General features: G+C 45.2%; 1 protein-coding gene across 5 annotated transcripts in view; it reads left to right on the forward strand.

Annotated features, from left to right (window-relative positions):
• The first annotated feature begins 5,869 nt into the window (after positions 1-5,869).
• Positions 5,870-25,093, forward strand: part of ADGRL3 (adhesion G protein-coupled receptor L3) — a 437,224-nt gene continuing 418,000 nt past the window's right edge. Inside the window, exons 1-2 of one of the 5 annotated variants that reach the window (XM_064510233.1) lie at positions 5,870-6,735; positions 7,308-7,404. The gene's annotated coding sequence lies outside the window, so the exon portion shown is untranslated. The remainder of the gene's footprint in view (positions 6,736-7,307; positions 7,405-25,093) is intronic. The other 4 variants (XM_064510238.1, XM_064510236.1, XM_064510237.1 and 1 more) reach the window with 4 other exon arrangements.

Consider the following 25,093-nt stretch of genomic DNA (forward strand, 5'->3'; position numbering starts at 1 on the left):
CTGATTTTTTGGCATAATCCCTATGGCTACGTTTTGACCTTGCCTTATGTGATTTATGGTTTTTCCTCATTAAATTGTATGCAGCAGGTATCTGCCTGAGACTTCATCTTATGCATATTTTAAGCTTCTCTAGTACCTGGTATAAACCAGTTTACCCAGTTTTATTATTGGAAATCTTCAAAATTTTTCTTTGCATTTCATATTCCTGATTTGTATTGTATTCACTTCAAAAGCGTGGATGCAACCAGACTGTTACTTTGAGGAGCATTATTGGTTTCTTTCTTCTTGGAACCTGATTTACCTTTAACCATAGCATTTAGTCTTCAAAATAATTAGGATCACTTTACCACTGCAGTGTAACCTCAAGTGAGAAAGTTAATTTCCTATTCAGTTTAGAATTTCGCCATTAATACCGTGAATGCTAAATTCACATCATTGCGGTTGAAGTCCTTGGAGACTGCCGTTTATAACACTGGCTTCTTAGCCGTGATCATTTCCTACTTTTGTTTCATAAATGGCTTTAAATTCTTTCACAGTGTCGCAAGAAGAGCAGCGTTTTCCCTTCTTTTCTTCTCTTGATCCTGTTTGCCAGAAGATAGGTGCGATAAGTGGTTACAGATGATACTGGTATTACAGCATCCACGACTAAGAGTACTGCAAAAGCAACATGCCCAGCAGTCCCTGAAGGGCAATACAATATTTCTGCCAGTAGCTCACATTTCACTCCAGCCCAGCAAGCAATGCGAACTGGAACCTTATTCTTCCGGATGTCAGCATAATTCATCCTGCATGTTAATACTGCAATGGATGCCAGGGGTAGATTTCCTCCTTATATTCATAGGGGATTTTGGTTACTTTTCACATGTAGAGGCTCCATGCTCTTGGCTGATGGAGTCATGTTAAGGTACAGCACACTGCATCTAGTCTCAAGATTAGGCCTATCAATTGCTTTCTGGAGAGGCCCACGTATGCACCAAGCAGTGTCATGTTCTCCGCTTATGAAGAATGGCCATAAGAATAAAATGGCAAGCAGCCTCTGAATCACGTTGAATCACAGAACGGTTGAGGTTGGAAGGGACCTCTGGAGATCACCTAGTGCAACCCCCCTGCTCAAGCAGGGTCCCCTAAAGCACATTGCCCAGGACCTTATCCAGATGGCTTTTGCGTATCTCCAAGGATGGAGACTCCACAACCTCTCTGGGCAACCTGTTCCGGGACTCGTTGCCCAGAAATCCCTGTCAGCCTCTTCGACCAGCCCTGTGCCTGTCTCTTCTCCTTTGCAGCCCCAGCTACTTCTTTAGCTCTTTATTGGATTTCTCCTTGTTGCTCTGGAATTTTCTGCCTGGTAAAACTGCAGTGGCACCTGCAGCTGTAACCAGTCACCCTTGCCTTACCTCTAAATCTGCTGCCAGTCCCAGGGAAACCTCTCTGGCTGCATGGCTTATTTTGACTCTGCTATTTCTGCTTCCTGTTGTTTCAGCAATAAGGACATGAAGGGGCATTTAATTGCTCTTTCCATTTAGCCCGCATGAAGTGTACTTAGTGCACCCATCTGCTTTAGCTTGGTTTCTAGATCAAAGCCCCCCTTTTACGACAGCCAGTTACATCTTCACATCTTCCAGCCTAACTTATGCACACACAAAGAGAGGCTTCAGCCTCGCTGTTTTGTAAGAAAATACAACCTTCCTTTTCCAAAGAGCATATAGCACTTCAAAAATACCGAGCCGGCTCTCTGAGAATTCACAAGTCAAACTGTTACTTTAGTGAGTTCGAATTAATGAAAAAAACAAGTTCTTTGAGCTATCAGTTTCAATGACAATTTTTATTTTATCCCATGTAATTTAAATTCTGGAATAACACAGACAGGTCATGCTTTCCAAATAGCTGAAATTGCTTAAAAATCTTACGGGAAGGCTGTATTGTTAGGTTTCAGTTAGGCTAAATTATTAATGATTTTTGTGTCTAATTGCTTTGATTGCCTAGACTACAGACAGATTCGGGTCAGCAGCTCCAATAATCCTTAAGTGGGGCCACCTTGAGATCAACGTCTAAGCAACCAGCCACCAACAAGCCACATCAGACTTGATGGTGAAGTAAAGGAATCGGTGTGAAATGTATTTACCACTAGAGAGCCAGTAAAAACAATGCCGGAAAAGCAGAAATGTGCACCAGTGAACCGGTACAGATGACATGCCTCTCCGATAGTAAGGGAATGCATTACTGAGTGTAACGCCCTGGTGATGGTTGTTTATGGAAGTTCAGGAAAACCTGAGACTGGGGTGATGCCGAAGGGACAGTTTGCTATTCACCTGTCCGCGCTGTCGCGCGAAGGTTTGTTTCTGGCGAGGTGCTGCAGTGGCAAACGCGGTAGCTTGTGTCTCTATTAATGGCCTTTCACCGGGGCGAGTGGAAGGCACATTCGTTACATTTGCAGAGAATACTGCACAAAATGCTCTGGAAGAAGGAAAAGAATTAGGAAACCAAAAAAATCAGGTGAACAAGTTCAAATAATGCATCTGGAGAGCATAACTTGAAGCAGCATTTTTTTTTTTTCCATGGGAGAAAGAGTTCTGAAAACCTCTAAGGCTGTGATTTGGTGCTGTCATAGGGTTTCCCCAGTGTAAAACATTGCAAGGAGAGATTAAGCAGCTTAAACATCCAGCTTATCTAATCAATAATTAAGCACAAGAAAGATAATGATTTAAAAATATGGAAGACGAGGATAATTATTTAGGATGATGCACGGTCCCAGTTCAGCACAGTGCTTAAACACATAGATATACCCATTTGTTCTGCAAAACACTGATGTACACAATCTCCACAGAGCTTAAGCACACACCTAAATTTAAGCGTGCATTCAAGAGCCTTGATTAATTGGGGCCGCAACTGCAAGTGATGGGATGAAATTAAGAAATGGGAAATGTAGGCCAAACAGCAGGAAAAATCTTCCAAGCTGCGAGATATATGAGACCATGGAGTAATCACCCAAGGGAATTGGTGGAAAGCTCCTCCCTGGACACCTTTCAAGTTTCACTGGACAAAGCACTGGGAAAATGTGCTCCAGGGAATAATGCTGCAGCTGCCTCTGGAGACCGTAGTGGCATGGCCTGGGAGAACTTTTCTATCTCTAACTTTTTATGAGTCTATAACTGCTTTAGGCCCGAGACACGATTTTAATGAGCAAAGGTAATGTGACAGGCTGGTGGCTTTTTTGGAGTTCTTCCTCGCTTCTCCCCACAATTCTTTTTTTTTTTTTTTTTTTTTTTTTTTTATTCTTCATTATATGTAACGCCACCAGGAAAAAAGAAATCACACTTTAAGCCAGGCGGTGCTTTGTCTTTTTCCGCTCACTGACTAAACATTGATTTTGTTCTCACCCCTGCATTAAAATGGAGCTTAAAGATATACAGCAAATATAATTTTGACTTGCAGGACTTTCTTTCGTTCCCAGAGCATATGTGGTGAACATCACCAGGGAGGTAACTGCGTCTCTGAGAATCTCGTATCTCCAAGAAGCTGAGAGGAGGAGGGTTTTATTTATTTATTTATTTATTTTCGGGAAGGGCCCCGGAAGAGTGGTCGTTGCGGAGAAGCACTTTCCCGCAGAAATAGGTTCTCTAAACCTCATCTGAGGGTTCATCCCATCAGGTGAGAACAATTTTGGCAAGAGCTGAAACACAGTGGCTTTTTGATCATTTTAAACTTTACTTTTTCTTAAAGTAAACATTTGTAGGGGGCTACGAGCTGTTCACAGGAACATTTGGGGTATTTTGCAGCCTTGTAGACAGGGCCATGTGTTCTTTAACACGATTTAGCAGAGGTTTACTGCAAAAGGACAGGGTTGGGACGGATCTGTTGTGGCTTCTCGAATGCATTTCTGTTCTTTTTCCTGAATTTTGCCATGTCCCCCGCTTGTTGTTCTTACTTTATTTGTCCAGTATTTTCCTGACTCATGGCGGGAGTTGGCAAACACAACTAATTAATTCCCTCATCCCACAGAGAAGGGCCATCTTTTGAGGTCGCAGAGCCTCCATCACCAGAGAGCTTTGAGATTTAGTTAAAGATGCATCTGCCAGGAGTAAAAAACATCAAGCTGATCTTCCGCTGGGGTGGGCACATGGATGGGGTGGCCCCTTTCTGGACCATCCCAGCTCCGTCGGTTCTAATTTTGCCACGGCCCAAGCCAGGAGCACAAGGTTTTGGCAAACAGATCTGGTCCCCTGGATAAAGTCTGGCATATTGCTCCCGCCAACATTAAGAGGAGGTGCTAGGAACAGGCAGAGGCAAAAAGATATGGCCTCGAACCCATCTGAGGGCAACCAGGCACATCTCTTTTTTGGGGGGCGAGCAGAAGACTATCTTTGCGTGTTTCTTATTTTTTCCCCTTTCATTTTCTGAAAGAGCGTGGTTCGGTTTGGATCTTTCGCTCCAGAAAAATAAAAGCCGACAGGCAACACAGTCTGGGAGAAAAATATTTGTCGTGCTTAAACCACGCACCTTTATTTCTGGAGGCCCTTTCTAAGTGCCTGAGATAAGAGCGAGCGCTTACGCGGCAACGGGAAATAAGAAGGGATGATCTCCGTGCCACTTGTGTCGGGAGTCGCTCGGCGGTGCCAGCCTGGCAGACGTGTGAGCTGGGGCCCCTACCAGCACCCCACGAGGTGCGGGGCTTTGCCGGCAGGTCTCTTGGATGCCGTTCCTCCTCCGCGCCCCAGACGGGGACGGGGATGGGGGTGGGGGCTCAGGTGGGCCGGGCCGTCTCCCGGCTGGCAGGGGGCAATGGAGCCGGCCCCGGGACAGTGGGTGGGGTTCTGCACCTGGCGGGCTGGCTGCCATTGGCTGCTTAGGAGGGGGTAAGGGGCAGGGCAGCCAATCAGGAGGTGGAAAAGCAGCGAGGCATGGTTCTGTGCCAGAAGGGCTGGCTGCGATTGGCTGCTTGGGAAGGGGGGGGGGGGCAAGACACAGAGAGGCCAATCAGGAGGTGGAAAAGCAGCGGGACAAGGTTCTGTGCTAGTAGGGCTGGCTGCAATTGGCTGCTTGGGGGGCAGGGCAAGAGGCAGGGTGGCCAGTCAGGAGATGGAAATGCAGTGGGGCAAGGTTCCGCGCTAGGGAGGCTGGCTGCCATTGGCTGCTTGGGAGAGGGGCAAGAGGCAGGGTGGCCAATCAGGAGGTGGAAAAGCAGCAGGGCAAGGTTCCATGCTAGGGAGGCTGGCTGCCATTGACTGCTTGGCAGATGGGGCAAGAGGCAGGGCAGCCAATCAGGAGGTGGAAAAGCAGTGGGGCAAGGTTCTGTGCCAGGAAGCTGGCTGCCATTGGCTGCTTGGGAGAGGGGCAAGAGGCAGGGTGGCCAATCAGGAGGTGGAAAAGCAGGGGGGCGAGGTTCCGTGCTAGGAGAGCTGGCTGTTATTGGCTGCTTGGGGGGCAGGGCAAGAGGCAGGGTGGCCAGTCAGGAGATGGAAATGCAGTGGGGCAAGGTTCCGCGCTAGGGAGGCTGGCTGCCATTGGCTGCTTGGGAGAGGGGCAAGAGGCAGGGCGGCCAATCAGGAGATGGAAAAGCAGCGAGGCAAAGTTCTGCACCAGAAAGGCTGGCTGTGATTGGCTACGTGGGTGGGGCGGGTTGGGGGGGTGTAAATGGGCCAATCAGGAGCTGGAAACCCCTTCAGGTGCGGGGTGAGGTTCCACACCTGGAGGGCTGGCTGCCATTGGCCGCCAATCAGGAGGCGGGAGCCGTCGTGGGTGCGGGGCCGGGGGGCAGCGGCGGGCGAGGGGCGTCCGCGCGCGGTGCCGGCCGGCTGCTAGGTGGAGCCCGCGTCCGCGCAACCCAGATCCGGGCCCTCACTGCTTCCCCCCGCCCCTCGGCTCGCCGCCCGCCCGGCTCCGCGCGGCCGCCGGCGGGCAGGGCAGCAGCGCCGCGCCGCGCCGCCCCCGCGGGCCCCTCTAGGCGGCCCGGCGCTGCGCGGTGTGCGCGTGTCGGTGCCTTCCCCCCCGCCGCCCCCCTCCCCGCCCGCCTCCGCAGCCGTGCTCTCCCCCCTCCCCACCCCCCGCTAGGCGCCGCGCCGGGGGGCAGGAGGGATCCGCGGGGCCGCCTTTGTGTGCGGCCCCCCCCCCCCCCAGGACCCGCGGAGCCGCGGCAGCGGATGTGCAGAGTGGCCGGAGGAGGAAGAGAGAGAAGGGGGATGGTGGCAGATTTTTCTTATTTTTATTTTTCCATTATTTTTTTTGGTGGTCTCTCCGGCAGCGGCGTTTCTTCCGTGGCAGCGGCAGCGCAATGACTCTGCCGCATATTAACCGCCCCGGAGGCGGCGGCGGCTCCGGAGCCGCAGCCTTGCTCTGAAGTTGCCCGGGTGGAGGAGGTAAATCGGGCTGCGGGGCGGCAGGGGGCCGGCGGCGGGCGGCGATCGCCTCCCCCAGCCCCGCGCACCCCTCCGCCCCCCGGCAGGCAACCGTAGCGCCGAGCCGCCGGAGGAGCAGGCAGCACGGGAGAGGCTTCTTCCTATTTTATTTTTATTTTTTCTTATTTTTCCTCCCTCGGTTGGACGACGCCCCCCCTCCCCGGTTTCCTCGTCGCCTCCCCTTTTTTCCCTTCTCCCCGCTGGGGGCTTTGGTCCTGTGGCCGGCTCTGCTGGCTCCCCGCGAGCCTGGTGTCTATGGCTGGATGGTGGCGGCGGCTCCCTGCCGCAGGTCGTTGAGGAGCCGATGGGGACTCCGCGCCTCGGGAGCCGGCCGCCGCTGCAGGTAACTCGCGGCCCTTCCCCGAGGGGGGTCCGCAGCCCCCTGCGTCGCCCCCTTCCCGGCGCCCGGCTGGGCGCTGAGGCTGGTTGCCTGGGGGAGAGGCGCCCGCCCCGGTAGCGGCGGTGCTGCGCCGGGGGGCTCTGGCGGCATGTGCCCGCCGCCGGGTGGGAGATGCCGCCAGGCTCCCGCTGGCGAGCAGGGGGGGCCGCGGGCGGCTAGGCTGCGAGGTGGAGGAGACCCGCCGGGCTTCCTCCTTGCCTTCCCCCCATACGGTTTTTTTTTTTCTTTTATTCCCCCTTTCCCCCCCCCCCCCCCCCACCGCCTTTGCCGGGGTGGCTGGGCAGATCCCGCTGCTCGCCAAAGCCCTCCGCGGACGCCCGTGTCTCCCGCGCCGCCGCCGCTCGCCGGGTGGGCAGGGGGCAGCCGCCGGGGCCCTCGCCCGAGCGGGGGGCCGCGCGTGCCGGGATGGCTCCCACTCTTCCCTCGCCCGTGCAGCGGGGAAAGGCGTAGTTCAGGCTAGAGGCATTGCAAGAGATTTATTATTATTATTATTGTTATTTTTTTTTCTTAAAAAGCATCAGGGCTTCCCACCTCCTGCCCGCGACATCGCCTCCGCCAGTCGTAGCGGTAGGGCCGGCGTTCAGCGGATACGCTTTTGAGGGAGAAGGGCCGGTATGTATGGGTGGAGGAGGAAAATTGCATTCCTCTTCCTTCCCCCCTCCCCCCTTTTTTTGAGCTCTTGGTTTATTTGCTTATTATTTATTTGCTTCCCCCTTGCAACCCTCTTTTGCCCATTCAACTTGGAAACGCGCTTGCAAGGCTGATGGTTGCTACCTGCCGTGAGCCGGGGAGCAGTCCTTCCCCGATTCTCCGTCGGGTGAACCTCGCTCGAGCTGGTGCGCTTAGTGCTAATGAAGATGTAGGTGCAGTGCCCCAGAAATGCGTCCTGAGTACCTGCGGGATTATCTTCACGGGCTGGGTCTCGGCAGCAGGATTGTGTCCAGAGTTGCCCATAGGAACAACGTGGCCCCCAGGATCCATTTAGCTGGGGTTTTTTTTTGGCTTTTCCCCCCCCCCACCCTTTCCTTATGGGTACGCAGATGTTTGTTTTTGCAGGAGGCATTGCAAGGTGGAAAAGGAGCTTCTCTGTCTTTCTTGATAGGCATGTGGTTCTTCTCTTTTTCTTTTTTTTTTGGCTGTATACAAGTTGTTTTAACAAAAAAAGGGATTGTTGTGTGCCTGTAGCATTCATAGCTTTAGCCAAAACAACCAATGTCTGTTGTATTTACTTTCCTGCTTAGATTACTCATTAGGAGGTATGAGCATTTCCACTCTCCCAGTCTTGGTTGCAGCCAACTAGCTGCTTAGGAGGAGCGTGAGATTCAAAAAGGGTGAAAATGCCATCTGTGGCTTGATGCACGGCAGAGGGGGAGACTGCTAGTTACTGTTTCTTGCTGTATTGTGGCACTGATTATTCCAAAGCCTTGGATCAAGGTTTTCAAAGCTGACAAAAAAAAAAAAAAAAAAAAACCCAAAAAACTGCTCACTGAAGTTAAAAAGAAATAAATAAATTCCATTTTCGTTTTGCAATGCTGTCCATTAGAGTGCAGCCAATCCTGATTGCTTGGTGTTGAGTAGTGGTGTGTGTTTTGTAGAGCTCATTTATCATAATTTCCCGGGGTTCGTGATATGAACAGGCTTCTACTGTGTATTCATTAGAGGGGAAGGAAAAAAAAATCCTTCAGAGTTTTATGGGGTAAACCAGGTGTTACAGGTTAAAGAGGCTGCTGTCAAAAAATCTGCACTTGTCATTTAAGAATACCAGAACAGGGAAAGAGGAAAATCTACGTATCGGCATTGATGTCGGGTGACAAAGTTCAGGTTGAGGTTCTGTTGGAAAGCGATGTTTTTCTTGAGCTAAAATGACTGGGCTCGACTTGCAGTAGACACAATATGAGCTGAAGTCATATAATCACCTTGTTGTGGTCAAAGCCGCTGCTGCGCTAGCGCTCCTTACGGGTGCTTCTGCCTGGTTTAGCATGGTTTACCAAAAAGTAACTGTTGTGTTATACCTGTTAGCAAAATAAGGAGTGGGTTGATGCAGATCTCTTGTGTTTGTGTTTCCAAAGAACTGAGGCTGATACAAAGCTAATATTGACCCACGAGTTCGATGTGATCTTATTCTTTAAAATATGATTTTTTCCCCCCTTTTTTTCTTCTGGGGGCTGTTAGGAGAGGATCTGTTTAATTTTTCATTTAATTTCTGAGTAAGCTACATATTGATTACAATAAAAACACCAAGCTTGGCTTTGTGAGGCTGCAGGATGTTTAATACTATTTATTAAGCTTAAGGCTGGCAAGTCTTGGCTCGGGCGCTCTGACCAGGTAGGAGTTGGCTTTTTAGTTTGGTGGCATGCCCAATAGTCTGTGGGGCACATTTGCACCCTGAGGCCGAGTCCTTGTTCTTCCGCCTTGTTCTGCTGACGTTCTCAATGAAGCACCCAGTGGGAGAGCTTACCTTGAGATGAAGGCTTGTGTTTGGTTGTCTTCTGCCATGTTCTTCTGACAGCCTCTTTCTTCTTAATTCCTTAACTGATGTGCTGTATGAACCTATTTAGCTCTTGGTGTTCAATTAGATAGCCTTTGTTTCCATTATTCTTTAAGAGTCATGGAAGCAGGCACTCTAGAAAACAAGAATAAAGATTTAAAGGTGGGTAGACTGAATTATTAGGCAGCTCTTGAGAGGAATGTGCATGACCTTTAACACCGGTCCTCATGTCAGTACGATGCTGTGATGGGGATTTTTCACATTCAAGGCATGAGTGTGTGCATCGTCAATGCAAGTAAATGAGAGGCACACCGGAAGGTGATGTCTTTGCAAAAGGAGGTTTTGATTTATTATTATAAACTTAGATAGTGGTGGGACTGGTATGTATTGACTAGGAAACTATTTCATGTGTGCCATACAGTGTAGAAGAAGGGTTGAAGATAGATTAAGAAGATGGAATTCAGGGAGCAAGCATGGATCAAGGAAAAGCTAAAATATGAAGGATGGGCACTTTTTATGCTTTAAACTTTTTTTCTTTAATTGTATTACTTGGTGGCTGTGGAAGGAACTCTATGCTGGAATTGGATTTTTTTTTTTTTTTTAAACCAAACCAATTCTTCTGAGCATCTTAACAAGAAAGATTTGAAAAAACAAGTCAAGAATTTCTTTTGGAGAGGTGATGCTGATACTGCTCTAAGAACTAGCCATTAATAATATGTTGCTTGGGAGAGTGCTGAGAAACCTAGACAGCCCTGCAAAGTAAAGAAGTTTTGTCCTGCCACTTTTGTCGATGGGCTGTTTATCAAGCTGAGTTGTACTTGATGAGTGTTGAAGCTCTGAAGAGATTTTACTCCCTTTCTCCTTCAGCAGATACCCAGTAACTAGAACATGAATACTAGAAATGCAGCATGGTACCAAATTTTGCATGTATACAGGTACGGCAGTCTGCTATACCTGTAGGAAATGCTTTCAGATGTCTATAGTATGGTGAGCTAGAAAATGTGTTCCTTAAAACAGTTCATTTTGCCCAGGATATACACTGAAATGTAACTATCTGAGGAAGAGCAATGTGGCATGCAGGCCTATGACCATGTCTGCTCCTGGGGTCATGGCTACCTTCGAGTCTTTGCCAGGATCCTCACCAGCACTTAGTCTCAGGCTCTTTAATCCGTATTCGGTATGCAAGTACGTGTTTTCTAGTTTTTATAATTGCTGAGATCCTCCAGCACTCCGTGATAGGCAGTAGGAGCGGCTCAAAGCAGGCTGCTGAAGTAGAATAGGAGGAGCTTGCTTTTAAGCATCCACTTTTAGTTCTTGGCTACTTTAATGACAGGGAAACCACCTCCTACTCAAATCTGTGATGCGGTTCTGTCTAAGACATTATCCCATTGCCTGTTTTTAGCCTCTGAGTCTGTGGTGTAATGCTCTCATTACTTATTGGATAATGTCTACTATGCAGGGTCTGAAATGCATGCATTTCTTGGATTCATACATGCAACCCAGGCTTTCCTTTTTAAGATGGCTTGTCTAAAGACACCTTGATTTCCGTTGTTGTTTTCCCTAATGAATCAATGCCTCTGGGATTCAGTTCCTGCAAAGTGCTGCCAAATAACTTCAGTTTGTGCTGGACTTTGCAAGCAGTCCATGCACAGTCCCTGTTCTTCTTCCTGGGGCAATGAATGGGTACTCTTCTGCTGAGTAATGAAGTGGGATAGTGATTGTGATTTCTCCAGAACGTGCCTCTGGGATGGAAGTGGCTAAACTGAGATAGCAGGCGAATTTGATAAAATAATGGGCCCAGTCTGTAGTCTATAGGTTTTCCTTCAGTGGTCTTTTCAAAGAGTCTTCAGACTTTGGCTGTAAGTCAGAGGCATTTATCAGTCATTGCACCAAGCGTTTGTAGCGGCAGGAAGGAAAATCGCCTTTCAGGCTATAAAAACTTAATTTTAATTTTGTTCTGGACTGCTGTTTTACTTATTAAACAGTGCTTGACATGACATCGGATTTTTTTCCTAGCCTGTCTGAACTCTGACAAGCATCTTACACTTTAAAATACTTTTTAAGTTTCCTCATTTGTGCTTATTCAGGCACACTCTTGTCCAAGGGAGGTGCTGCTGTAGCTGTGATCAGGTTCCCACTGTAGTCGATGGAGTGTGTCTGTTGGCTGCAAAGGGAGTTGCTTCACGTGCCAGGCAGGAGAGAGGAGGAATCTGTGATAAACTGGGTGTTTGAAGAAACACTACCCTGGAGCATTGGGATGGAAGGACAACCTGGGCATCATTTGTACTTAAATTGGGGCAGAAGGGCACCCTATACAAACCTGCAGTTGGGAGATGATATCATATGCTGTTGAGATAAATTAAGATGGGTTTCATCTGCAGGTCTTGGTTGGTGAGTGAGTAGTTCCACAGCTATTTTTGTTTGTCTTGTCTGTCTGTCTGTCTCTCTCTCTCTCTCTCTCTCTTTTTTTAATGTGAATAATGGCGAGTGAAGATGAAGAAATGAGTTTTTCCCCAATCCCAGTTGACAGGAGCTGATGCTTGATAACCCTGGGTGTGGTATCTTTACGAAAACATGCTCACACATTGCATTTCTACTAATTGTGTTGTAGTATCTTTGCCAGAGGTGGTATTTCAGACTGAAAAAAAGCTGTGTACACAGGTGGAGAAAAAAAAGTCTTGAAGTCTGTGCACACTTCTAAAATCTCTTTATGAAAACAGACTAAACAAAACTGAGACGTTTTCATCTCAGACTTGAGATCTTTCAGATTCAACAGCCAGGAAACAGGTATTATTCCAAAGGAAGTAGAGGAATGTTGGGAAGCTGTCATAAATAGGTAATATTGTTATGTATTTCGTTGAAATGCCTAATAGTAATATGCCAAGCATCTGTTAATGTATGGCCTCACACTTTTTTTTGATAAGCACCTTAGTCAACATTTGAGTAATCAAGTAGGAAGTATTTTAATGGTTATAAATGCTAATGCTCCAACCTGCTGCTGCAGTCTGTAGCAGAACTGTGATCCATTGCAGTGGATACCTGACGGGGAACCTCTGCATTTTTTTTGCAGTGCATTTTGAGTAGATAGGTCCATACCTTTGCTGATTAGCTTTACCTTTGCTGATTAGCTTTACTGATTTCATGGCAGGTGCATTGATTTATACCAGGTGAGGATCCAAGTCACTGACTTCAAACTTTGCAGTGGAACTCTGCATTTCTAAAACTTAGGACAAAATGTCATAAATACAAAGGAGCAACATGAATGTTTTCTTACTGGGTTAAAATGAAGTGACTGTGCACGCTTTTGCAGAAGCAGTGCTTAAAGTGTAATCATGAATTACTGCACTGTAAAATCCCATGTAAAGGTTTCAGTGTTGTTAAACACTGAAGAGTTCTGCTCTAAACCTGAAAGCCTTCAGAAAATACTTTGAAAAAGCTCTAAGTGGTATAAACCGATGATAAGTAGTTGACTTGTAATAGTTGTTGTCACATACAATGCATACAGGTTTTTACAGTAAGTCCCTTCTCTGTTAACACTTTCAACCTTTCCCACTATGCAAGAACCAAGAATCTAGTTACAGGCATGAGCATACTGAATGAATGGACATTGTTTAAAGCAGGGAGGATAGCAGCTTTCTGACTAATGCAGTGTCTTAGTGCATTCATGTATTACAATGTTTTATATATAGAAAATATTAAGTTTCTGGAAACAGACTTAGTGCTGCTTTTCTAGTCAACTTTGAGAGGTGCACCTAAATGTAAAACGTCCATACCTGTATGTGTGTGTGCATACGTAGTTGTTGTTTGTAAAATGCTGATGAAACATAGAAGTTTGTAAATGCTGTTGATAAATTTTTCTCTCCTTACTGATATTCTGATTGTTTTTTCAGGTCTTGGAGATGTAGATACAGTGGTGTACAATAAATACAAAATACTTGTGTACAGGCCTACAGTTTCAAACTTTTTGACTAAGTTGCTAGGTTGCTCTTCAGACACCAAAATAAAATGAAGAGATATTCGGATATACTGAGGAATCACAGATATTACCAGAACTGGTGCTGGCCCTTGCTTATTTGCTCCAGTAGCCTGTTTTCATTTTGAAATTGCTAATCCCAAGCCTGTCTTAATGAGAATTTCTTCCCCTGCCTTTAGAGAAAACAGAATACAGTTGTCATTGCATTGTGGAAGTGATGCTCACAGCTTTCCTGATGATGATAAAATTTTCCTTCAGGTGAGGAATATGTGTATGTCTGGATAAATACTCTAGCTAACTTTGAGCTGAGCTAGCCTGGTGCTGCTAGGAGCATAGCTATGGCATGGGGAGTATAGTTTAAGCTGCAAAGCCTGCCTGCAAAGGTGAGCAGCCTGTAAGCTTCACTCGGTTTACTTTTTTTTTTTTTTTTTTTTTTAAAAAAAGGAAATAGCTTGGATACATAATAGCACTATTTTAAATTCAACTTTGCTTGTGCAGAATGCAACAATGTGGCTTTCAAGCTGGGCATAAGACCTTAAGGTAAAGTGGGGAGGACTGCACCACCTTGGTCTGCACCAAAGGAGGAGAGGACGGCCGTGCGGTTAAAAGAGCCCAAGGAGCTTTGGAGCTGTTGACTCTCTCTTTTAATGCCCCTACTTTGCTGTGCTCGCAGGTGCTGCCAGCAAAGGGAAGCGCCAGCCCTGCTGCGTTTGCTGGGCTTGCATGGCTGTTGACAAGTGCGGCAGAGGCAGTGCGTGCTGCTACGCAGGGCAGCCACGGAAACCCAGCATTAGCTTAAGCCTGGGAGAATAGGGGAGGGCCCAGAGCCCGGGTTTTGATGTTCTGCATGGGTGGGTACCCTGAATGCCAAAATGCATTCCCTTGACAGCTGACCCTGCAAGCAGCTTTTCAATAGCTTTCTGGGGGTTTTGTGTCTTTTTTTTTTTTCCCTTTCCCTCCTCCCTTTGCATCCCTCAAAGCCCTTCTGAAGACTGCTGGGGGAAAAAGAAAAAAAAAAAAAAAAAAAAAAGGAAAAAAGCACCCATCATTGCCGTCTTCGTGAACAGATTTCACTGTTGGGTAGAGTTGAGGAGGGTTGCAAAGACAGCGTTTGCGTTCACTCCTGACAAACGCTTCATCATTTCAACATCGTGCAAATTCATGTCACTTGCTTCAAAGTTTATTTTTTTTCTTTAAGCAAGGCATACACTGCAGGTTTTTGTATCCCGAAATATCATCCATGTAATATAAATCCTTATTTGCTACTTTAATCTGTGTGTCCTTTTGCATCTATTCTGTGTGTAGGGTTTTTCTTTTTTAGCAACAGAAGGCTATTGGATTTTGCCCATAATTACTTCCCGCATTAGGGCTACGTGGAGGCATGTAAAACTGGTCCACAGTCATGCAGTAGATCATTTCATACAGAACACCCAAAGAACACCCACTCTTGCTTCCTGCATGCTGCAGGTTGTTCAAATGCACGTTGTACCACAGATTGACCTTGTTAGAGCTGTGTGTGATCTAAACTGTTATTCCTTCAGATTTAGGATGTTGCAATCAGGGCCTTTAATTATTTGGAAGCGTGGTGTATCTATGCCACTTCCTTCTAAGGGAAATTGTGATGTGACTACTGTGCTTTCAAATCCCATAGCACTGACTTCTTCAAGAAAATGTCATTTTGGATTATCTTTAATGGATGCAGGTGTGTGGAGGGTTTTTTTTGTTTCGTGTTTTTTTTTGTTGTTGTTTTTTTTTTTTTTTTTTGGACAGGAATATTACGAGTGCTGCTTGTTTGGGTATGACTCCAAAATGTTGCAAGTCTCCATATAAAATTCATTCTGATAGGTATTTGAAATATAGTGACTGCAGTGCCTGGAGTGATAACTTGTGCCCTTTCAGCAAGTGATCACCAATTACAATTGCAGTGCACTTTATGGATCTCTCTAAGTAGGTCACCAACTGGAATGAATCTTTCTAAAGCCTGTGTCATGCATTTCAACTGTGGGAGCAGGGGGTGCTTCTCCATGTAATATTGCTGATTTTGGAAAGGAAGGTTAAAATGCAATGAGAGAATTATACCTGTGCAGGGAGAAATATGGGGAGGGAATGTATCTAGGCATGACCTTGGTGTTTCCCTTCAGCTTTGGGAAGAGCGGGTGGTGGGTTGTCTTCTCCAGCACGCCAGTGCTTAATCACTTGTTCTTCCTATGTAAGACCAGTGTAGTCCTGGGCTGGGCTGTAAGGGTAAGGATAGTGAGGAACATGGAGGAGACATGGGGGCTGGCTGGGCAGAAAACTCCCCTGAGTTTGAGGTCAGCTGTGTGTGAGCTGTTGTTTGACCCTCCCTATCCATGGGAAGGAGAGCTGCAGGCCAGCTAGGGTCCAAGCTTCCTTGGAGCAAAGCCTGTCCCAGCAGTAGTCTCTGCGATAGAGCTGACAACCTAAAAAATAATAATTACCAAAAAAAAGATATTTGATAAAGTAATAAGGAAACTACCGATGAATATGATGGAAGTCTGGTCTGTTGTAATGTAGATGGTACAGTGTCTTTAGCTGCTTCCTCTTCTTCCTACAACAGTAAAATAAGTGGCAAAGCTTATGTTAACCTAAGAATGCCAGATCCACTCCTAATTGTAACTCAGATAGATCTCTGCTTTGCTCCAGTAGGAGCTGTAGCCAAATACCAAGCAGATAATCATCATCTTTCTTTCTGTAAATCACCTTTTTTTTTAATATCATAGACATGTATGTGGGTGGTTTCTTGTTGACCAGAAAAGATGTGGATTTTTGTTGTCTTTCATGTAGGTTCTCTGTTGAATTAGCAGAGTTACGTGTTTTTGTCTGTCCCACTTGGGTGGGATACTGCAATGATTTAATTTAAAATGAAAGAGAGATGTCTTCATTTTAGGCAAAACAGTGGCTAAGTGGTGAGAGTACGCAGGTCCAGCCTTTACCAGAAACCCTAATTAGAAGAAATCCCATGTGCGGTTGACCTTGACTATTGAGACAACCCTCAAAGAAGAAAGAATGCTAAAAATTAGTATGCTGCCAATGCTGCGCTTTTATTATTTGACGTTATTAAGCAAACTCGGTGTGTATTTCTTTTTTGAAGCGTTTGATTAAATGTGTGATCTTATCTTGGTGAAATGGCCCGCTGGGCTGCAGACAGTGGTGTTCTGAAATGAAATTTGTTTAGAGCCTCTGAACAGACATTTATTCAATGAGACCTTTCTTGAATAATAGATGACAGTGAGATAGCTGTGCGATGTGTTTTTAGGTTTAGACTTTTTTTTGTGTGTAGGGAGCTGCAATGAGATAGGAGGGAGAAGATAGCACAAGTGCACAGGGGTGAGAATAGGATGTGTGTGTAGGAAAACTATCCCGTCATATGTTGCAGCAGATGTTTAAGATGTTATTTTTGTTGCTAGTTTTGTAGAATCAGGGTCTGGTTCTGCCCTGAAGTTGTGCTTGGGCCAAGCTTTGCATGGGGCAGGGACAGGACCAGGACCTCCATGCTGGCATGTTGTTTGGCATATCAAGCACATTTGTGATACAAAGCTAGGTACGTGTGTTATCTTTCAGCTAGATCTTTGAAGATACTTGGATTTTTTTGGGAAACAAAAAATCAAAAAAAAAAGCCTCCACAAAACACAAAGAAGCCTGGTCTCTTTTGACCTGAACTGACACATGGGATCAGTGCCCATCTCCTTAAGCAGGTCTTTATGTTACGATAGTCCCATCAAACCAGAGGGGCTGCTTGAGGGATAAGACCTAAGTCCATGTGCATAAGGCAGATGGGCTCTCTCCCAGGATGTTTACCTTTGGTATTGTGTTCCAATGACGAGAAAGCGTGTAATATTTAAAAAAAAGAAAAGATGTTCTCATCTGCTGTAGTCTTTTTGGTGGAAACACAGTGTTTTCTTGTTAGGCACAACTACCATGATCCACCAGATCCAAGTATGCTAAAAAGAGCTTCCATCTCTGAAAAGCATCATCCGATATGGTCTGCATCCAGTTTTTCCACCAGAACAGTTTACTTGGTTATAGTTTTCTGTGCAGCTCCCAGGGATAAGATTTCATTGACTATGCAGCCTGCACCAGATTTTCAGCTATTGACACATGACCATGCACCTCACTTTTCCCCCAGTGAGCCTGAGAAAGAACGCCAATACCTGAAAGTCTGTATTATTATTATTTTTTTATTTTTTTCTGCAACAGCTGAATTACAGGAATATACCGCAGTGATCTCTGAGGGCAAAAGATGTGACTTTTCTGAGTGGCTTAGTCTTCCCTGTAAAAGTCTTCCCTGTCTCTAGTGCTCCCCTGCATTGCATGGCAGCTGTCTTTCCATCAGGTTAGATGGTGATGAAGCGATTTCACCTTCCAGAGGTAAAAAGCAAAGCTTCGCCTTCCGTGAGTCAGGAGGAGAGGCAAGCACAGCGCCTTAAGGCTCTGCCTAGGTGTGAACTTTGGAGTCCTCCAGCATTTGACGCTGCTGCTGGCCTGTGCTCTTTTGGCTGATGTGCTTATTTTTCTTAAAAGCCATATGACTTTTTGACACTTCTAATCACTTCTTTCCTGGTGCAGCTCTAATTTCAGCAGATGTGAAATGCTATTGTGTGGGCTTGCCAGGCTAGATGTAAAATACACATCCTTCTGCGGTTGGGAGCCCTGCGTATCTTGTTGTGATGTTTGGCTGAGCTCAGTGCATGATTTCTGCTTGCAAGGTGCCTGACACAGTGAGTGGATCTGTTTATGTTGTATATTGAGAAAGGTAGCTGGTATGTATGTAGTTCATAGGAAAAAGGTTATTGTGCTTATTTTAAGAGGGCTCTTTCATAGCTCTACAACTGGACAGTAGTCTCTTCATCTGGATAGGTACCTGCATGGAAACTTGGTTATAATCCAGCCTTTTTTTTTTTTTTTTTTCTTTTTTAGAAAGCAACATAGCAAAAACCAAAACAAAAAAATAGCTTCCCCCCCCTCCGCAAAAGGAACAATACTTGCAAACTAAAGCACAGCCCACCAGAAAAAGGAATAGTGCCCTTATGTTCTGTTTAAGTTAGAAGTTGGTCAATAAAATGAGGATGGAAAATTCAGCAGGCTAAAGTCAGCTTGCCATCTAATCTTCTATAGAGCTGAGTTGGTCTAATTAACTTTGTATGTCATGGCCAGTGAGGAGAATTTCAGAGCTAAGTTGATGGTAATGTGTTTCTGAACTATGAATAATTGCTCAAATAAATTTTTTTTTGGTCTTTATGTAAATAACTGCAGAGCAGTAGTGTTTCACCTTCATCTGTCAACGTGGGCAAGATGAAATAATAATCAGCAGGTGTGCCGCTTTGTTTGGCATAGATCGGTGGTTTTGATACGGAGATCTCAACTGCTGGCAAGACGCTTCCACATCTGAGATGATGTGCTGGGAGCCACAAATTAGTCTTGTCGTGGTACCTTGGTGTCGCCTCGCAAGATCTGTGTCACGGCTAGGGTACATGGTGACATTGCATTGTCACAACAAGATACCGGCATGCGCTGATGGAGAAAGATGAGTACCTATCCGTGCTTCCGTCTCCGTTCTGTGGCCACGATGACGGGAAGGGGTGTTTTCTGTCTTCCCTTCTGCCTTTTCTTACCCTCTCTCCCCCTTGCATGTGGGTTCTTACCCTATTTATGCTGTAGGGTATCGGGTCAATGAAAAATGTATTTCATTATTTTTCATATTGCTTTTTCTTCTTTTTTGTCCTTGTCTTTATCCTGCACTTGTCAGGTAAGCATATAATGAAGAGCCAGTTTCCTCTTTTGGAACTGAGGAGAAGCTGGTTTTCCCTAATAAATCTGGCTTTGGCCATTTCTCTAAAATCTTCTGAATGATATGGAGAGGTCCTTAGTTTCCATGCTTGGATGGAGACCAGCAGAGGCTATCTTATGTGGGTTGTTCTTGTTTGTTTTTCTTAAATAGTGTGTTGATTCAGGCCAGTTGCTGATACAGTCTTTGGATATAGAGTTTGTATCTAATCAAAAATAGATGTTAATTGAGATCTGAACCCTCTGAACTAGAGTTTTCCCACTTTTTATCTCAAATGAGTTTTCATGGAAATGCTGGAGTGAATCTGCTTGAGTCTTGTAGAGATCTGTTTTGTTTGGTTTAGCGATGGATGAAGGTATATGTGAAAAGTAATTTAGTAGTAACTCATGGTATTGCTAAAATATGTGGGGAAACTAAAGTTTCTTTAAAGAGTGTGATGTGTATTTGCTTTCCTGGCTTTCAAAAGTAAATTTGTATTTGCTGTGAGAAGAAGTTGCAAAGTCGAGAGGCCCAGGCTTCCAACTGCTGGGGTGGCTGCCTGAAAGGTGTGGCGAGGTCTCCTCCCTTGTGGTCTCGAATGCACCATCAGACGCTTTTCGAGAAAATACGCTTTAGCTGAGTAATTGAATTTGGTGCAGGGATTTCTGAGCAACAATTTTTGCCTGCCTAATACATATAATACTGGCCGGCCAGCGAAGACCGACAGCAAGGTTTCACTCAAACGATAGCGTTGGAAGGTTTGCAAGAAAAAATACCAAGCGGTTTTGAATTCGAGATCTTCATCTCGTACCGATTCTCTGCGGACAGAAGGTGAAGCTCATGAGTTACTACTTACATACAATTAACAGGGCCTTTGCCTGCAGGTGCCAGCAGCAGAAGTATTGAATTCAGGTAAGCTATCCTGGTGTCTGCTCTTTCCACTGTACTTTATCGAAAAGTATGGGTCATAAGGGGAAGGTGCCTATGTCTCGCTGCTAATGTCTTGGTTAGGATGGGTCTCTTAATCCTATTGAGGAAATGCATACGGCTCTGGGGGAGCTGGATGTCTCTGGGATGACATTTCTGAGGGATAAGAAGTGAACTTTCAAGTTCTCCTGGTCATAGGAGCGTGACACGTAGCCACCATCTCTTTCAGTGTAAGCTGCTTATGCCACACAAGCAATCTGCTGCTTGCATTGGCCCCTACACTGACCTGCACTACTCCATGCGTTTTACTTAGTTTTAGTTGGCTACATGTATGCAACTAATTAATAATGGTATTTCCGCGTTCCAGCAGAAAGGCCTATATGCACAATGACTTCAGCAAAATCGTGATGCCTCTCAGTTACTGAAATGCCTTAGAAATTGTTGCCCATGCAGAAATAACCACTCTTATCAGTTGGATATGAAAGGAACAAAGATGGGAGGTTGAAATTATTATCTTTTTATTATTGTTTTTTACTTGGAGTGGATGATACTGGGTGCTACTTCTTGGTTTTCCTATTGGCAAGTGTCAGGTTCCTTCTGCGTCTGACCTTGCCTCTGAATTGCTGGAGCTTCTGCTAGAGCTTCTGCTGGTTGCTTTTGGACAAGTACAGCATTCTTGAAAGTTCATCTTTTTCCTTTCTCTCTGAAATTACCGAACAAACTTTGTCTGAGGGTATCGAGGATCTTCCTGGTGAGCCATCTTGTCAACTTTCCTGGTGGGTCAGCAGTCCTTGAGTTCCTCCCGGCTGTGTGGAGCATGACCATGCCACGGTGACGGGGCCATGTTGGGTGCTTGGCCAGTCATTGCTGGAGGCTGCTAGCAATTAAGCCTGAAATGGTTAATATACTCATTAAAAAGCTTTTATTGCTGGGCTGAAATCCTGCATGCAGGAAGCAGGCATTGCTCTGGCTTGTTTGTTTAGCTAATTGGCATTTTTATAATTTTATTCTTTTATTCTGCACCCCATTTCTACTGCGGGATTAGCGGTTTGGGGTTTTTTGTTTTTTTTTGTTTTGTTTTTTTAAAGCAGAAGGATGGGGTAGGTTTGGTTTATCTGGCCAAAAAGAGATGTCTGTCTGAGCTAGTCATTTAAATTAGCCTTCTAGTTAATGGGAAGAGGCAGGCACTTCTGAGGCATGATTCCTTCTCATGTAGGCATTTAAAACAGGTCAGAAGAATTGCAGCCTAAAATGCTTCCCCCCACCCTGCTCTGCTCTTCTCTCCACTGACTGTAAAGGGAGCCTAAGGTGGCACATTCAGATAGACATTTACATTGCAGATCCCTTGCCTTAGTGGAGGTGAATCCCACCCCAGGAAATTACTCCCTTTGCCTTGCAGTGCATTTCCAATTTAAATTTGCATCCGTGTGATAAGCAGGTAGCTAACACAGCAAAGCTGATCCAGCCAAATGGCCGAAAATGTATTTGAATGAACAGAAATGTCCTGTGGTCTTTGCATACCCAGGAGCAGCTCTCGCTTACTAAAAGGTTAAGGAGCACGAATCGAATGGGTGTAAGGCATGTACCTCAGATACTGCAAAAATATAGGCGTGGTGTAACTTGAACAACTGACACATCCCACTTGCTTGATTTTTGTGAGCTGTGAAGTTTGTGCAGCTCTGTGCGTTGAGGGTGGGACTCCCATCATGTGCTTTGGTACCTCTTGGTTGTTTCCCGTAGGCTATGTCCGCTCCTGATGCAGGGCATAGTACGGGCATCTGTGAGCCTGAGGAATGCTATCTTTGCTCTCCTTTTTTTTTTTTTTTTTTTTTTTTTTTTCCGAGTCTGAAAATTAGAAGTCTGAGGCTGTGTCTTGTGTCCACGGATCCTACTAGTCCTGTTTTTCATAAAACTCAAAAAACCAAAAACCAAACCCACAACAACAAAAAAAACCCCACCCTGCTTTCTTGAATGGTCACTTGAGCGAGAGCTGCAGCTTGACAGATGTTTTGGTGGCATGCAGGTTACAGCTGCCCTCCCTGTTTTCCCCCCTTCCAGTCCACCTTAGTTTTGCCATCTGTTTCTGTGGCTATATGGTGAACCAGACTGGGAAACAGATCTCTTGTCTGCAAATCTGTGTTTGGTTTGTAGCTATCGCTACAATATATTATGTGCTCTGTGTGTGTGTGTGTGTGTGTGTGTGTGTGTGTGTGTGTGTGTATATAGTGTATATATATATGTATATATGTATACATATGTGTGTGTGTATATACATGTACACACACACATACCAAAATAAATTGGTAACTTGCTCTGCATCTGATGAAGTAGGTTGTTCTTCCCTTCCTTCCCACCCTTTCTAACATACTCTAGGAAATTCAGCCCCAGCTTTGTAAAATCTCACTTTTCCCCTTGTATAGAACTTCTGAGGAACATTTGAGAGCAAAGGGTGTTTCCCACACCTCAAATGCAGAGCTGTGTATGCATGGCACATGCCCCAGTCCGTCAATATTGTGGATATGTAGTGCTAAATTCACTCACCTGGGTCCTGATTATTTGGTACTAGTTTCTTCTCTGTGCTGCTGGGTTTAATTTTTTCAGCGGGTGACTGAATCGTTGGTTTGGAATTGGCTGGAGATGTATATTTTTAGGAATGCACTTGCAGTGAAACGTACTGGTGGCTATGGCAGAGCACGTGCAAGCTAGTGTAAAGCCTCCTTTTACTTGGTGTGTGCAAATGTGCAAGGTGCTTATTTAAGGGGGTGCTGTGATTTCTGTCAGCTGTAGTAGCTGCAGTGTTCAACTATGAGCTAGTGATCCCTGCGCTTTTAATTACAGCCTATGAGGCAGATAAACTTGTAAGCCAAGTTCCTGCAATGGAAAACCTGCATTTTAGCCTTTGCCAAAAGCCAGGTTGTTTCTCATTGCAGGCAGACAGCTGATATAATTTGTGTGATACTGTTGTTGGGATGGTTTTGCCCTCATTAGAGAGCTTAAGCAAGCCTCTTTTTTTTTTCTTTACTCCTAATGTAAAATGGCGCATGTTATCTTTTTTCTGGATAAGAGGAGAGCTGATATTCTGTATTTAAATACTTCTATCAGCTAATGATGAGGGAGCATTTAAAACTGCTATTGTTCTGAACAAGTTTTAAATGAACAATGAAAACAAAGCAGATGTTGCTGAGTATTTACTTCAATGTGGTTTAAAAATTCAATTTGTGCTTTACAGTCATAATTGTCAGATCAAATTAAAAAATTGAAGGCAAGCCACATGGGGTTAGATCCAATAAAGGACGTGGTATGACTCATTGCCTCAAAAAAAAGATGACAGTGCCCCCCCACCCCCCAAAAAAAGAATTAGCTGCCTTTGCTGAAAATGAGCAATTCTGGTTCAGGTGTTTTGAAACATTTTCATCAGGGTTCCTTGGTAGGCCTTAGCCTTGGTAATTTTTTTCAATTGTGTTTCAAAAGTTGTTGATGTTTGAAATTTGCATTAAAAATTTCAAGCATCATGAAGGCCGTGATCTGGAAAAGCTGCTAATGTGAGTTCAAAATCTGTCTCTGTTGCTCTCCAGGGCAGTGCTTGCACACAGAGCCAGGTTCCCAGGCATTTAAACATGGGTATTTTAACAGTATTTCTTAGTTGTATCTTATTTTCAGCAAGTCTTCTAATGTTTGCAAATTTTGAAAGAAAAAAAAAATGACCTGAACAAATCTTCTTGTTGAAGAAAATTAGTTTTCCAGTGAGAGCTGGTTGCACATTAAGGGTCCCAGTCAAACCAGCTTTAGCATCTGCCTGTAAGAAGGAACAAGCTGAGCCCAAGCAGGGTGAGAGCAGTGTGGTAAGAGCAACGTTTCCTGCTGAAGGACACGGATGAATGGTTTGGTCCAAGCACCGACTTTGCTCTGAATATCATTCTGTGCTTTTGCGAATCTGTTACTCTCTCATTGCCTGAATCTTAAATATTATTTTCATGTGGGCTTGTGTTCCCTCTGGTTTTGCAGCAGCTGTTAATGCAGACTGTTCCTAGAGCTGTGCTGGCTTCTGTAGTGTTGTTCTTTTTTAGGGCTTTTTTTTCCATTTTTTTCCAGAAAGTATGTTAATTTGAAGTTCCATTAGAAAAATCAGGGAATGGGGACTGCGAGGCATACATATGTGAATGGGGAGCAATAGCAGGATGGTCTATAGGCAGCATGAATTCTAAGCTGGGCATGGAAAAGGTCTGGAGGAAACTCCTGAGATTGCAGTGAGTTACTTTATATTACCCCGAAACTGTAGCAATTAACTAATTGGCTAATGAGTTTTACCTGTGTGTGAATTGTACTTGCTTGAATGAACTATGGTTTAAAATGTTTTGTGTAGTAATGTGGTGGCATTTTCCATAGCTGTCTTCCATAAGATAGCCTTTGGATTGACATGAGAGCTGTTCCTTGGCTATCGATGTGCAAAAAAAAAAAATCGTATATAATATCCATCCCACAGAAAGATGTCAGGCTTTAGCATGAATTTAAAATGTGTTTGCTTACTCTCCTGTTGCTTTACCAGAATTGGCCGGACTCCGTCGTCCCAGGAGACGGGAGGTAGGAGTATGAGATATGATACCACCTTTTATCTTCCCGGTTGGAGATGGCTTGCATTTCCTTGCGATTTGACACATTTACCCAAGCGTCAAGTGTCAGGGCATGTTAATCTATATGAGTGTGATCTTAGGTGGGAGGAGGCTTGGCAATACAAGCCCCTCTCTGTTTCCTCGTCCCCTCTTGCAGCTATTCGGTTTTGACAGTCCTCGAGGTAATGATTTGGGTGGGTTATTGGGCCTTTTGGGGCTTCAGCTGGAACGTAATGCCTTAGAGGGGATACAGGTTTAAAGCATGTGCTTGGCTTGTTTAGGGTTAGCGTCAGAAGACACAAACTACTTTGCAGCAGCATCTTTTTTTTTTTTTTTGCTTTTTTTGTCTTTATGCGATATCCATGCTGCGAAACACAAAACCCGCTTTGGAGCATGGCCAGATGAGTTTGGTGTTAAGCTGGGATTTTGCTGCTTGTTTTCAGGAGAAGGCATTGGCTGTCATCTTCTGGATGTAACCGTTTTCCGTCAGTATTTGAGAGACGGTGTATGCCTCTGAC

Source organism: Dromaius novaehollandiae, chromosome 4 (assembly GCF_036370855.1).
Source record: "Dromaius novaehollandiae isolate bDroNov1 chromosome 4, bDroNov1.hap1, whole genome shotgun sequence".
Lineage (NCBI taxonomy): Eukaryota > Metazoa > Chordata > Aves > Casuariiformes > Dromaiidae > Dromaius > Dromaius novaehollandiae.